This window comes from Pongo pygmaeus, chromosome 6 (genome assembly GCF_028885625.2).
Source record: "Pongo pygmaeus isolate AG05252 chromosome 6, NHGRI_mPonPyg2-v2.0_pri, whole genome shotgun sequence".
Lineage (NCBI taxonomy): Eukaryota > Metazoa > Chordata > Mammalia > Primates > Hominidae > Pongo > Pongo pygmaeus.
Genome location: NC_072379.2, coordinates 62,836,162 through 62,847,926, shown reverse-complemented (window position 1 = coordinate 62,847,926; position 11,765 = coordinate 62,836,162). Strand labels below are relative to the sequence as shown.

General features: G+C 41.4%; 1 non-coding gene across 1 annotated transcript; it reads right to left on the bottom strand.

Moving 5' to 3' along the window:
• Nucleotides 1–11,384: 11,384 nt before the first annotated feature.
• LOC129041862 (small nucleolar RNA U13) lies at nt 11,385–11,491 on the bottom strand. Its single transcript, XR_008503989.1, has one exon. It is a non-coding gene; the product is annotated as a small nucleolar RNA U13 (small nucleolar RNA).
• Between the last annotated feature and the right edge of the window lie 274 nt (nt 11,492–11,765).

Below are 11,765 nucleotides of genomic sequence, written 5' to 3'. Positions count from 1 at the left end.
TCTGCTGGTCTTTTTACCTGGTTTTGAAGTTGAACATGCATATTATTAGCTCCTTCCTTCCTTCCTCCCTCCCTGCCTCCCTCCCTCCCTCCCTCCCTCCCTCCCTTCCTTCCTTCCTTCCTTCCTTTCACTCTTGTTGCCCAGGATGGAGTGCAATGGCATGATTCAGCTCACTGCAATCTCTGTCTCCCAGGTTCAAGCGATTCTCCTACCTCAGCCTCCCCAGTAGCTGGAATTACAGGTGCACGCCACCATGCCTGGCTAATTTTTGTATTTTTAGTAGAGATGGGGTTTCACCATGTTGCCCAGTCTGGTCTCGAACTTCTGACCTCTGGTGATCCACCTGCCTCGGCTTCTCAAAGTGCTGGGATTACAGACATGAGCCATCACACCTGGCTGTCATGTTTCTTAAGTGCAAAACAGAAAGAATGTTGACAGTGCTAGTTAACAGAGGAATGCAAAAGAAAAATAATGAAATGGTAAGAAAAGAGGTATATAAGAGTACTGTTTAATGGTAGGATTGATTTTGAAGGTCCAAGAACAAATTCCACAACATACAAATGTCATGCCTGTGCGATGGACAAAAGTAGGTAAGTAGGCCTGTATGAAATGATTCATGCACAAAGCTATTCACTGTGGCTTTCTCTGTAATAGATAAAAAGCCTACAAACAAACTAATTGCCCAACAAAAGGGGACCAGATAAATAATGATGATAGATCCATACAATGAAAACTACGAGCATCTGAAAAAACAAGGATGCTCTTTATGTATTGATATTGAATAGCCTTCATGTTAATTTGTTAAGCTAAGCAAGATCAAGATGCAGAACATTAATAATATATTATCATTTCTGTAAGAAAAAGAATAAAAATATATACAAAAAGATTCTCTTTTATATGTGTAGACTATCTCTATAAGAAATAGCATTAGGTGCAGTTGGGGAGGGCAATAGGGAGGACAAAATTGGGAAGGAGAAGGACTTTTCATTGTAAGGCCTTTTGTGTCTTTAAGATTTTCAGCTATAATACTGTTCAATAATAAAATAATCATTAAGGGCTGGAAAAATGGAAAAACTTACCTGTGACCAGAGGCCAACATCCATGTTGGATGCATATTAGCATAATGTTAAATCAGGTGAAGGCTGGAATTTTGTTGAGGAATTTAGAGGCTCAGCATAGTTCTTCTGAGACTTTATCCTCATAAATCATGAATTATTCCATAGATTTAAAGCCTTTTTGGATACACTGTCTATTAAAGTGAGTAGTGAAATGAAAAATTTGGGTTCTATAGTGGCTAAGGCATCGTATACTACATTTGCAGAGATAGTTAAAGAGTAGGCAGATAGCACTTTGGGAGGCCGAGGCGGGCGATCACTTGAGGTCAGGAGTTTGAGACCACCCTGGCCAACATGGTGAAACCCCATCTCTACTGAAAATACAAAAATTAGCCAGGTGTGGTAATGCATGCCTGTAATCCCAGCTACTCGGGAGACCTGAAGCAGGAAAATCACTTGAACCTGGGAGGCAGAGGTTGCAGTGAGCTGAGATTGCGCCACTGCACTCCAGCATGGGTGACAGAGTAAGACTCCATGAGTGAGTCTCAAAAAAAAGAGTAGGCAGAAACTTGTTTCAACAGTTTCCCACATTTTTGACAAAGCACATATCCGTAATAAAGAGAGGCACATTCACATATGCACTCATTTTCCTTCTTTCTTCCCTTCTTTTCTCCTTTCTTCCTTCCTTTCTTATTTTCTTTTGAGACAGGGTCTTGCTCTGTTGCCCAGGCTGGAGTGCAGGGGCACAAACAAAGCTCACTGCAGCCTTGACCTCCTGGGCTCAAGTGATCCTCCCATCTCAGCCTCCTGATTAGCTGGGGCTACAGATGTGTACCACCTTGCCCCCCTAATTTTTGTACTTTTTTGTAGAGATGGGATCTTTCCATGCTGCCCAGGCTGGCCTTGAACTACTGGGCTCAAGCAATCCTCCCGCCTTGGCCTCCCAAAGTGCTGGAGTTCCAGGTATGAGCCACCAAGCCTGGACTGCACTCAGTTTTTTACTAATTAATTCATTCAAAGAATATTAATTAAGCACCTACTACGTCCCAATCACCTTTTAAAGCACCAGGATTATAATAGTGAACAAAATAAGTTGTTACTCATATGGAGCTTACATCCTAATGTAAGAGACAGGCAATACATAAGTAGACAAAAATTTCAGGTGCTTATAGATATCATGAAAAAAAAGCAGATAAAGGGGATACAGTATGTTGAGATGGAGGGAGGATTATTTTGGGTAATTAGAGACATTTTCTTTGAGCAGGTAACATTTGAGAAAAGAACTGCATGATAATAGTAAATAGGACTGTGAAGATCTTGGGGAAGAGTATTCCAAGCATGAGGAACAGCAAGTGGAAAGGCCCAAAGATAGGACATACGTAGTGTGTTCAAGGAACAGCTGGGGGATCATGTAGCTAATGTGTAATGACTGAGGACGGGGTTGGTAGGAGAGGATGCTTCTCAAACTTGTATGTGCACATCAGTCATCTGGGGCTCTCCTCTGATTCTTTAGGTCTGGGGTGGGGTCCAAGATGATGTCTTTCTAACGAGCTCCCTGGTAATGTGGCAAGGTATTAGATGGCACAGAGTCTGAATTTTATGTCATTCAGGAGGACACTGGGGGATTTTAAGTAGAGAAGTGACATAATCTTATCTATGGTTTGAAAATATTGCTCTGGCTATTCTGTGGAGAACAGACTGTTGATTTCAAGCATTAAAATAAGTAACCAATTAGGAGTTTACTGAGTAACTCAAGTGAGGGAGAAAATGACTTGAACTAGAGTTATTGTGATGAAGGTGGTATTGGTAAGATTCAGGATACATTTTGAATGCGGTGGGGACAGGACTTACTGAAGATGATTAGTGTGGGCAAAGGAAAGGAATCAGAGATGACTCCTAGTTTTTAGTCAGAGTAACAACCCACTGGATGAATGGAGGTATATTGAGACAGGAAATTTTGGGGATGGGGCAAATATTTCCTATTTATTGGAAAATATCCGAGGAGTGCAAAGTGAAAGCCCACTTGCTCATTGTGGTGACTGTGGAGGTGTGCCTGTCAGATCTCTCTTTAAGAGAACTGGCCACAAGGAGTGCAGTAAGTTGATAGCCTGTAGTTGCAGATGCCTTCAATATCTGATTCAGATTTACAGTTGAGTCCATCTGATTTCCAGGCAGCATCAGGAGTGATGCAAGGGCTTGCCAGAGCTCCCTGCTGGGCTGGCCAGGATTTCCTAAGAGCTGCACTGTAGTCTGAGCCTCCTGCTACCCTCTTCTCCTTTCTCTCCCTTCTCCTTGTATAGGACTCAGCCCTACATCATAGACTGAAGGTTTTCTTTTATCTTTCGCTGGCATTATCTCCAATACATCTTTTTCATTTCTAACACCTTCTTGGCATCTGTTTCCAAGAGGACCAATTGACAACCTCACTTAGAAGTCACAACACATGGACTTAGAACCAGCCTTTCAGAATCTGATCTGCTTATAAATAGAGGAGCTTCTGTACTTAGGTCATTCTGAAATCTATTTTTCTTCCTGTTAACTATGTATTCTCGATTAGTGCTGTCCAATCTGCATACAATGGGAGCCACATGTGTAATTCTAAATTTTCTAGTAGCTACATTAAAAAAATAAAAAGAAATAGGTGAAACTAAATATAATAATATTTTATTTAACCTCATATATTAAAAATATATTTTAGGCCGGGCACAGTGACTCATGCCTGTAATCCCAGCACTTTGGGAGGCCGAGGCGGGCAGATCACGAGGTCAGGAGATCGGGACCATCCTGGCTAATACAGTGAAACTCCGTCTCCACTAAAAAATACAAAAAAATTAGCCGGGCATGGTGGCGGGCGCCTGTAGTCCCAGTTACTCGGGAGGCTGAGGCAGGAGAATGGCGTGAACCTGGGAGGCGGGGCTTGCAGTGAGCCGAAATCGCACCACTGCACTCCAGCCTGGGCGACAGAGCGAGACTCCTTCTCAAAAAAAAAAAAATTATTTTAACATGTAATCAATATAAATATTATTAATAAAGTATTTTATATTCTTTTTTTAATACTAAGACTGAACTCTAGTGTTTACACTTACAGCAATCTCAGTTTCACTAGCCACAATTCAAGTGTGTAATCTTCTGCCATCTCACTGTGTGCCCACATGACCTCTTCTTTGTGCATTCCCTGAAGAGATAAGAGAGGAAACTCTGCTTTTCTTTATTAGGACGCTGATCCTATTGGGTTAGAGCCCGACCCTGCGACCTCATTTAATCTTAATTACCTCCAAAGAGGCCCTATCTCCAAATACAATCATGTTGGGCCTTCACTATATGAATTTTGAAGGGGCACAATTCAATCCATAGGAGAGGGTGTCTTTCTATCCCTCAGTGCCTTCGATGGCACCTGTGTTCCCTGTTCGTAGTGTACAAGAGCAAATATGGGTTTAGGAATCCACCAGAACTGGGTGTCTATTATTTACCAACTGTGTGACCTTGGAGAAGTTGCCTGACCTCTCTTAGATCTCTCACCTGTAAAATGGAGATAATGCTGCCTTTTTACAGTGCTGTGAGACTTGTATGAGGCAGTGCATGTGGAGGCTTCTGGTCCTGGGTCTGCCAGGTGGTAAATGCTCAAGAAGGGACAATTTTATTGATATGCACTTTGCCTGCTGATGTGTAATTTTATTATTGATTTCATAGTTCACACTTATAACTGCAGAGTCACAATCTACCAGAAAAAAGGAAATAACTGTAGGGTTCAATGCAAAAGAGAATAAATCTGTTTTGCTTTCCTATGAGATTTCACAGTATATGCTGTAATCAATGGGGGCTGGGATGCCTACATGCACAGAGGTATGGCTTATGTAAACTTTTTTTGTTCAAATTCTAATCTTCAGCTGTTCAATATTTTGTGGTCACCATTCTTGTTAGCTGAGGTATCCATCTAATATTTATTAGCTCTTTTAAGTAAACATTGGAAAATAATACAATGTAATGCACTTTGCTAATAGAAAACAGCAGGGGGACAGAGAGGAGTCCTTTTAATTTTTATTGCCAGTCTACCTCTATTAAAATCTCCAGTTGAGATTAAGGCTATCTTGGAGAACCACAGAGAGGAAACCTGAACTAGTAACATGAATATTTTATGTAGTAGATCTTCAACCAGGGGCTTTCTGTTCTTTGAAGATTCTGTGGGTGTATCTTTCTGCAATCACACATTTGCAGAATTCAAAATAAAAAATAGTGTATGTCAATTGCAGCACTACCTCAGTCTTAGTCTTTTTAAAAATTGAGTTGTATGGTTTTGGTGTTGAGTTAAAAAAATAGATGCTATGCTTGAATATAATAGATACTATGCTTGAATATAAGCATCTGTAAACTCTTAAGAAGTATCTCCTATATAAGTGGAATTAGGTATTTTTTCTAGTTCAAAGTACCCTCTGAAAGAGCTTCGATTTGTTTTCTGTTTGTTTCTTTCCAACTAAACACATGTTGGTGGAGTGGCAACACATGTCAGTGGTAACACATGTGGGTGGGGTGGGGGGAGTGGAGGGCTATTGTTTCCCTGATGAATGGGGCCATCTTGAATGAAAACAGCCATCATTATTGTTTGTGGAATTCTTTTCAATTTGTATCAGAGATTAGTGAGGAAAGGTAACAATAGGGACCCTCAAATTAAAAAATAATCTTTAAGGGTAGATACCCATGAGAACCCTAGCATGGCAGAACTGGAGAGGAGCCCAAGGGTCATCAGTCCAGCTCCTCTTTCAGGAATAAGGAAGTAAAGTAACTTGACCAAAGTCTAACAGCTTGTTGCAGAGCTAGTGTTAGAATCCACCTCTCCTGGCTCTGATTTTTCCATGAAACATAATTTTTGTCCCTGGAAACCTCTCTTTTCTTTTTAAATTTATTTTAAACAAACTAATTATTGTTTAAAAATCTCCCCTGGAAACTTCTAGTTTCCCTGTGTTGTGTAAAGATTGTAGCTGTTATGTACTGAATGTCTGGGTTTCCTCAAATTCATATGTTGGAGCTGCAATGTGATGGCATTTGGCCATGGGGCCTTTGGAAAGTAATTAAGTTTAGATGAGATCATGAGGGTGGGGCCCCTATGATGGAATTAGTGTCCTGATAAGAAGAAAAGGAGAAGCCAGAGCTCTGTCTGTCCATATGCAAGGATACAGCAAGAAAGAATGCATCTATCTGTAAAACAGGAAGAGTCTGAATTGGCTGGGACTTTGATTTTGTATTTCTCAGCCTCCAGAGCTGTGAGAAATAAATCCCTGTGGTATTTAGTTATTGCAGCCTAAGTAGACTAAGATGGAAGCCAATCAACTAAAGATGTACCAGAAATAAAGATACTGATTTTTAAAGGTGAAAACATAGTTAAACCAGATCTGATTTCTCCTCTTTAGAAAAGCACAACTTTCATGAAATGTTGAAATCAACCAGTCATTCATTCATTCAAAATTTTTCTTTGAACACTGTATGCCAAGCTTGGAATGTAGAATGCTGGGCCCTGACTCTGGAGTCTAGTGGAAGAGATCTATCTGTAAATATGTAATTACTCCTGGAAGGCAGGGCTCATGTCTCTCTTTTTTTCTCACCATTTAATCCACATTGTCTAATAGGGACAGAGGGCATTCAATTACAGTTGACCCTTGAACAACGTGGATTTCAACAGTGTGGGTCTGCTTCTACATGGATTTTTTTCAGCCACATGCAGATGGAAGACAGTATTCATGGAGTTAAAAAAAAATAGATACTATGCTTGAATATAAGCATCCATAAACTCTTCATCTCAAAACCCAAGAATATGGATGGCTTCTTTTTTCTTTTTATTTATTTTATTTAACTTTTAAGTTCAGGAGTACAAGTGCAGATCTGTTACTATATAGGTAAACTTGTGTCATGGGTTTTTTTTGGAGGTATGGATTATTTCAACACCCAGGTATTAAGCCTAATATCTATTAGTTATTTTTCCTGATCCTCTCCTTTCTCCCAACCTCCACTCTCTGAAAGACCCCAGTGTGTGTTGTTCCCCTCTATGTGTCCATGTGTTCTTATCATTTAGCTCCCACTTGTGAGAACATGTGGTATTTGGTTTTCTGTTCCTGTGTTAATTTGCTAAACATAATGGCCTCCAGCTTTATCCATGTCCCTGCAAAGGACACAATCTCATTCTTTCTTTTTTTTTTTTTGTGATGGAGTCTTACTCTGTTGCCCAAGCTGGAGTGCAGTGGCACGATCTCAGCTCACTGCAACCTCCACCTCCCTGCCTCAAGCAATTCCCCTGCCTCAGCCTCCCAAGTAGCTGGATTACAGGCGCATGCCACCAAGCCTGGCTAAATTTTTGGATTTTTAGTAGAGATGGAGTTTCACCATGTTGGCTAGACTGGTCTCGAACTCCTGACCTCAGGTAATCTGCCCACCTCAGCCTCCCAAAGAGCTGGGATTACTGATGTGAGCCACTGCACCCGGTAGATCTCATTCTTTTTTATGGCTGCAGGCTGTTTTTTTTCTGTACTCGGGCTCCACAGGGCCAGTGGTGGGACTTGAGTATGTGAGAATTTTGGTATATATGGGGTTGGCAGGGGTAGAGGGGCTGGAACCAATCTTTTGTATATACAGAGGGATGCTAGTTTTGAATGAATCCATCAGTGGGAAGAATGGATCAAACGTAGCTTTAGAGAGGAGGTGATTTTAGGCTGGTTTTATTCATTGAAATAGATTTTTTTTTTTTAAAGAAGTAAAGATAGGGAGAGGTGTGATATGGAGCTTGAGCAGGAGTTTTCATCTGGTGAAACCATGTCCTTTATTTGACATTAGTTTCATCTTACTACAGCCCAAGGTATCCAGTGCCAGTATAAGAAGCTACACACTTTTGATTGAAGTCCCAGGATTATAAAAATGGAACTGGGACCAGCTCTCTGCTCTCAAAATCAAAAGAAACCAATGATACCCTGACCAGGAAGAAGAGAGGAAAGCAATTTTTTTTTAAAAAAGACTCTATTTACATTCATTTAATATATTCTTTTACGTTTATTGACTCATTTAGTACAACTCTGAAGAATTGTTATTCCATTTGAGAGATGAGAAAACTGAGGTTCAGAAAGACTGAACAACTTCTCCAAAGTTGTATAGCTATTAAGGTGGAGCTGAGATTTAAGTCCAGTTGTTTCTGACTCCCTAGGCCAGCAGCCTCTGAAGTGCATGCATTTTCCACCCTGTGCCCGTACTGGCAGAGTTCAGTGCAATCCTTAGGCGGTCAGTTCAGTTCCGACTGTCTTACTATCTGCAATGTTTTCAGACTAAAACCTGGGCTTTTATGAGCTCAGTGGAAATACAAGAAATATTATATCCAAGTTTTTCTTAATTCACTGGAAATCCATTTGAGATGATGCTTCATGTGGTATGTTTGACGGTGTAACTCATCCCAGTTCTGCCTAATAAAGGAGAGGAAGTTTGAAGAATGGTTAGTAGAAGGAAGGAGGGGAGAGGAGGGAGGAAGGCAGGAGAGAGAGAAAGGAGATAAAAAATATTTGTCAGGGAGTGGCTGGAAGGATAATGAAGTTTTCCAGGAAGGGCACTACTGATTTTAACTGGGAAATGTCCAGGAGCTAAAGGCCAGTGATGAGCAACAATAGGCCTGCCAGGCTGAGGAGAGTTTAGTGTTGTATTTAAGCATAAAACCTATGCAAAGCTGATGCTGCCTATCAGGATACTTTCAGCCTCATCTCATGAACCCCCGAGCACCAGGGCAGAACAGTTGGGAGGAGCTGGGCTGGAGCAGGGATTTCCTGGGTTGCTGTAGAAGTTCTAAGAGTGTTTTTTTGTTCTTTAAAAAAAATTATTTGTATTAAGTTAAGGGATACAAATGCAGTTTTATTACATGAATATATTGCACAGTCGTAAGGTCTGGGCATTCAGTGTATCCATCACCTGAATCAAATGTACATTTTACCTATGAAGTACTTTCTCATCCCTCACCTCCTCCCCACCTCCCACCCTTCCGAGTCTCCAATGTCTAGCCTGTTCTTTCCTCTATCAGATTCCCACACAGTCATCCAATAGCTGAGAAAATCAATTGCTTTGCACTAATAACTATTTTCAGTGTTTTCTATCTGTAGTATTTTATTTTATAAGGGCACATTTGACTCTGTATTCTAGAAATCATCATTAATGGGAGAATTTCAGACCCCGTGATAGGCCTGTTTGAATTAACACAGGTAGAATTTTAAAACGATATCTCCTCTGCTGTGGGCCCTCCCTGTGCTCTGGGATAACCCCATCTTGGGGAAATGCTGTGTTGTGGTGAGGTGTTTTTTCATACTACTGCTTTCCTGCAGTGCGTCTACTATGGGAAAGTGAGCTAGATGGAAGAGAAGCACACAGAAAATAAGAAGAGAAGACAATGGACTCTTCCTGAGAAACAGTCATTACTATGAGGAACATCACTTAGAGGGTAAGAAGAGAGACACAGGCTGCATGTGAGACCCTCGGGCAGAGTGAGAGCGCGAAGATAGTCCCTTTGGACTTCAGGTCACGGGCGGATCTGACAGCTTAGGCTCATTTTCTCAGGGTCATGACTGTTGAGAGGGATGGATTTCACCTTCTGTGTAAGAAGCATTCCTAGAAATAAGCAAATGTTTGCTTGTAACTGCCACCGAGCAGGGACAGAAGCTGCCACATGTGGAGGTCTCTTGTCAGTGTCCTGAACACTCTGCATTTGTGGCATGTCACTTTTCTCAACTGTATAACAGGAGAACTGGATCAGGAGATCCAGCCTAACTCATTTTGACAGGCTCTCCAGGATTTGGGTGGAAAACAGCCTTTGCGTTGCTGAGGTTACAGAAGCAAGGCTTAATCATACCTCAGAGCTATGCATCTGTTTTGACCAGCAGGACTACTCCCTGATGCAGTGTGTATGTGTGGGTATGTGTGTGTGTAACATTTTCTTTTTCTCTCAACTTTTTTCCTGGAATGTTGCTGATACTTTCTGATCTGATTTTCAGTCTGACTACTGGCTCCCTTTCCCTTTTGCACAGGTGCAAGTCTGAGGTTTTCTTCACCTGACAATTCTTTATCAGTAGATGGAATTTTAGAAATGGACTGGGAGATAGGCTATCCCTGCTGCACTTTTAGTTTCAGATCATCTTATCTGCATCCAGCCCCTGGCATTTGCTGCTTCCTGGAAACATAAAATTGTAAATTTGCTGGCTTTTTTTTTTTTTTTTTGCCTTAAATAAAATTCTTTTCCTCTGTGATAATCAGCTCCTGGGAAATGGCAACTATGACCACATCCACCAGCCCTTTGATATGGCAGCTATGGAAGAAAGAATGACGTGGCCTGTTTGGCTTATTAATTTTTTCCTCCTCACGTAGGTCTATGGGAGCATTTAATGAACCCACATAGATTTGAAAAGGACCTCACAGAAATAGAGTAGGAATCAAATAGGAGTTGAAAACGTCGAATTAACTTCCCTGTGGGCAGGTCTTTAGCTTGAGATGGCTTCTTGAGCCATCTGAGTCAGAGCAGGAGGCGTCTGGCAGAAAGCCCTGGCAGACCTGCCCTGAGAAATGTTCTCTGACAAAGTGGCAGTGGAAGTGCTGCCTCTGATCATCCTCAGGCACATAATAGAAGGCAGAGATTTCACAAGGGGAGGTTGTTTTCATGTTTGGACCCCTGGCTTGTTGACTTTTGTCATCTCCTTTTGGCCGGTCACACACCCTCGCTCTGAGGCAGCGCTAGTCTCACCCTGGGCCTGCTGGGTATAGTGGGGTGGGGCAGTGTGTTACCAGCTTCGGCTTTGCATCCAAGCTTGGAGGAGCTGACAGGGCCACAGACACAAGTGAAAGCTCTTTCTCCACCTCATGGAAGGGCAGAACCCTGCTGCTGGGCACACTTTTGAGCATGACTGTGTATTGTGAACTCAGAGTTTCACTCGCCCAGGGGTTGCTTGGTTGAGCCATTTACACTCAGGATTTGAGGACCTTGCTTCTCTGACATTTCCCAGATGTGGTTTGTGGTCGGGTGCCCCCATGGCTTTAGATCAGCATTTTCTAGACACTGTTTCTGAGTCTTTTAAATTTCAAAGGACATCAAGATTGGGCTGTGTGACCTTTTCCACTAAGCTGCCTTACTTTATACTCACTTTATATCTCTGGCTTTTTTTTTTTCTCACACTCTGCACTGCTTCCTCCCTACCCATCTCCTAATTTGGGTTTCTCTGTTATCTCCTTATGCATGGCACTGCTTCTTTCAGTAGAAATAAATAAATAATGCATAATTTCCAATTTATAAATAATACATTCTCAAACTAAGATAAATTTTTTTCACTTCAGACATAATTTGCCAACATCGAGTCATAACAAGATTTGAGGGAGGCACTTCTCACACATTAGCGTGAAAACCCAATCATCACGCTCTTGAACCTCAAAAGGATGGAGAGGAAATTTTTTTGAAACATGTAAAAGTCGAAAGAAAAAATTTAAAAAGTCCATTCTAATATAAAAAATGACCCTCTCCTTCCTGAATCTTTTTATTAGATGTTGACTAGATGCTGGCATGTCATTTATAAAAGTAAGCATGTCAAATGCCTACAGGCAAGGGCAGCTTTATAACCAAGGGAAACAGTGGGTGCAATGGAAAGAGTGTAGACTGATCTGGGTCTGAAACCCAGCACAGCCACATCCTGGCCATGACTTTGGGCAAGTAAT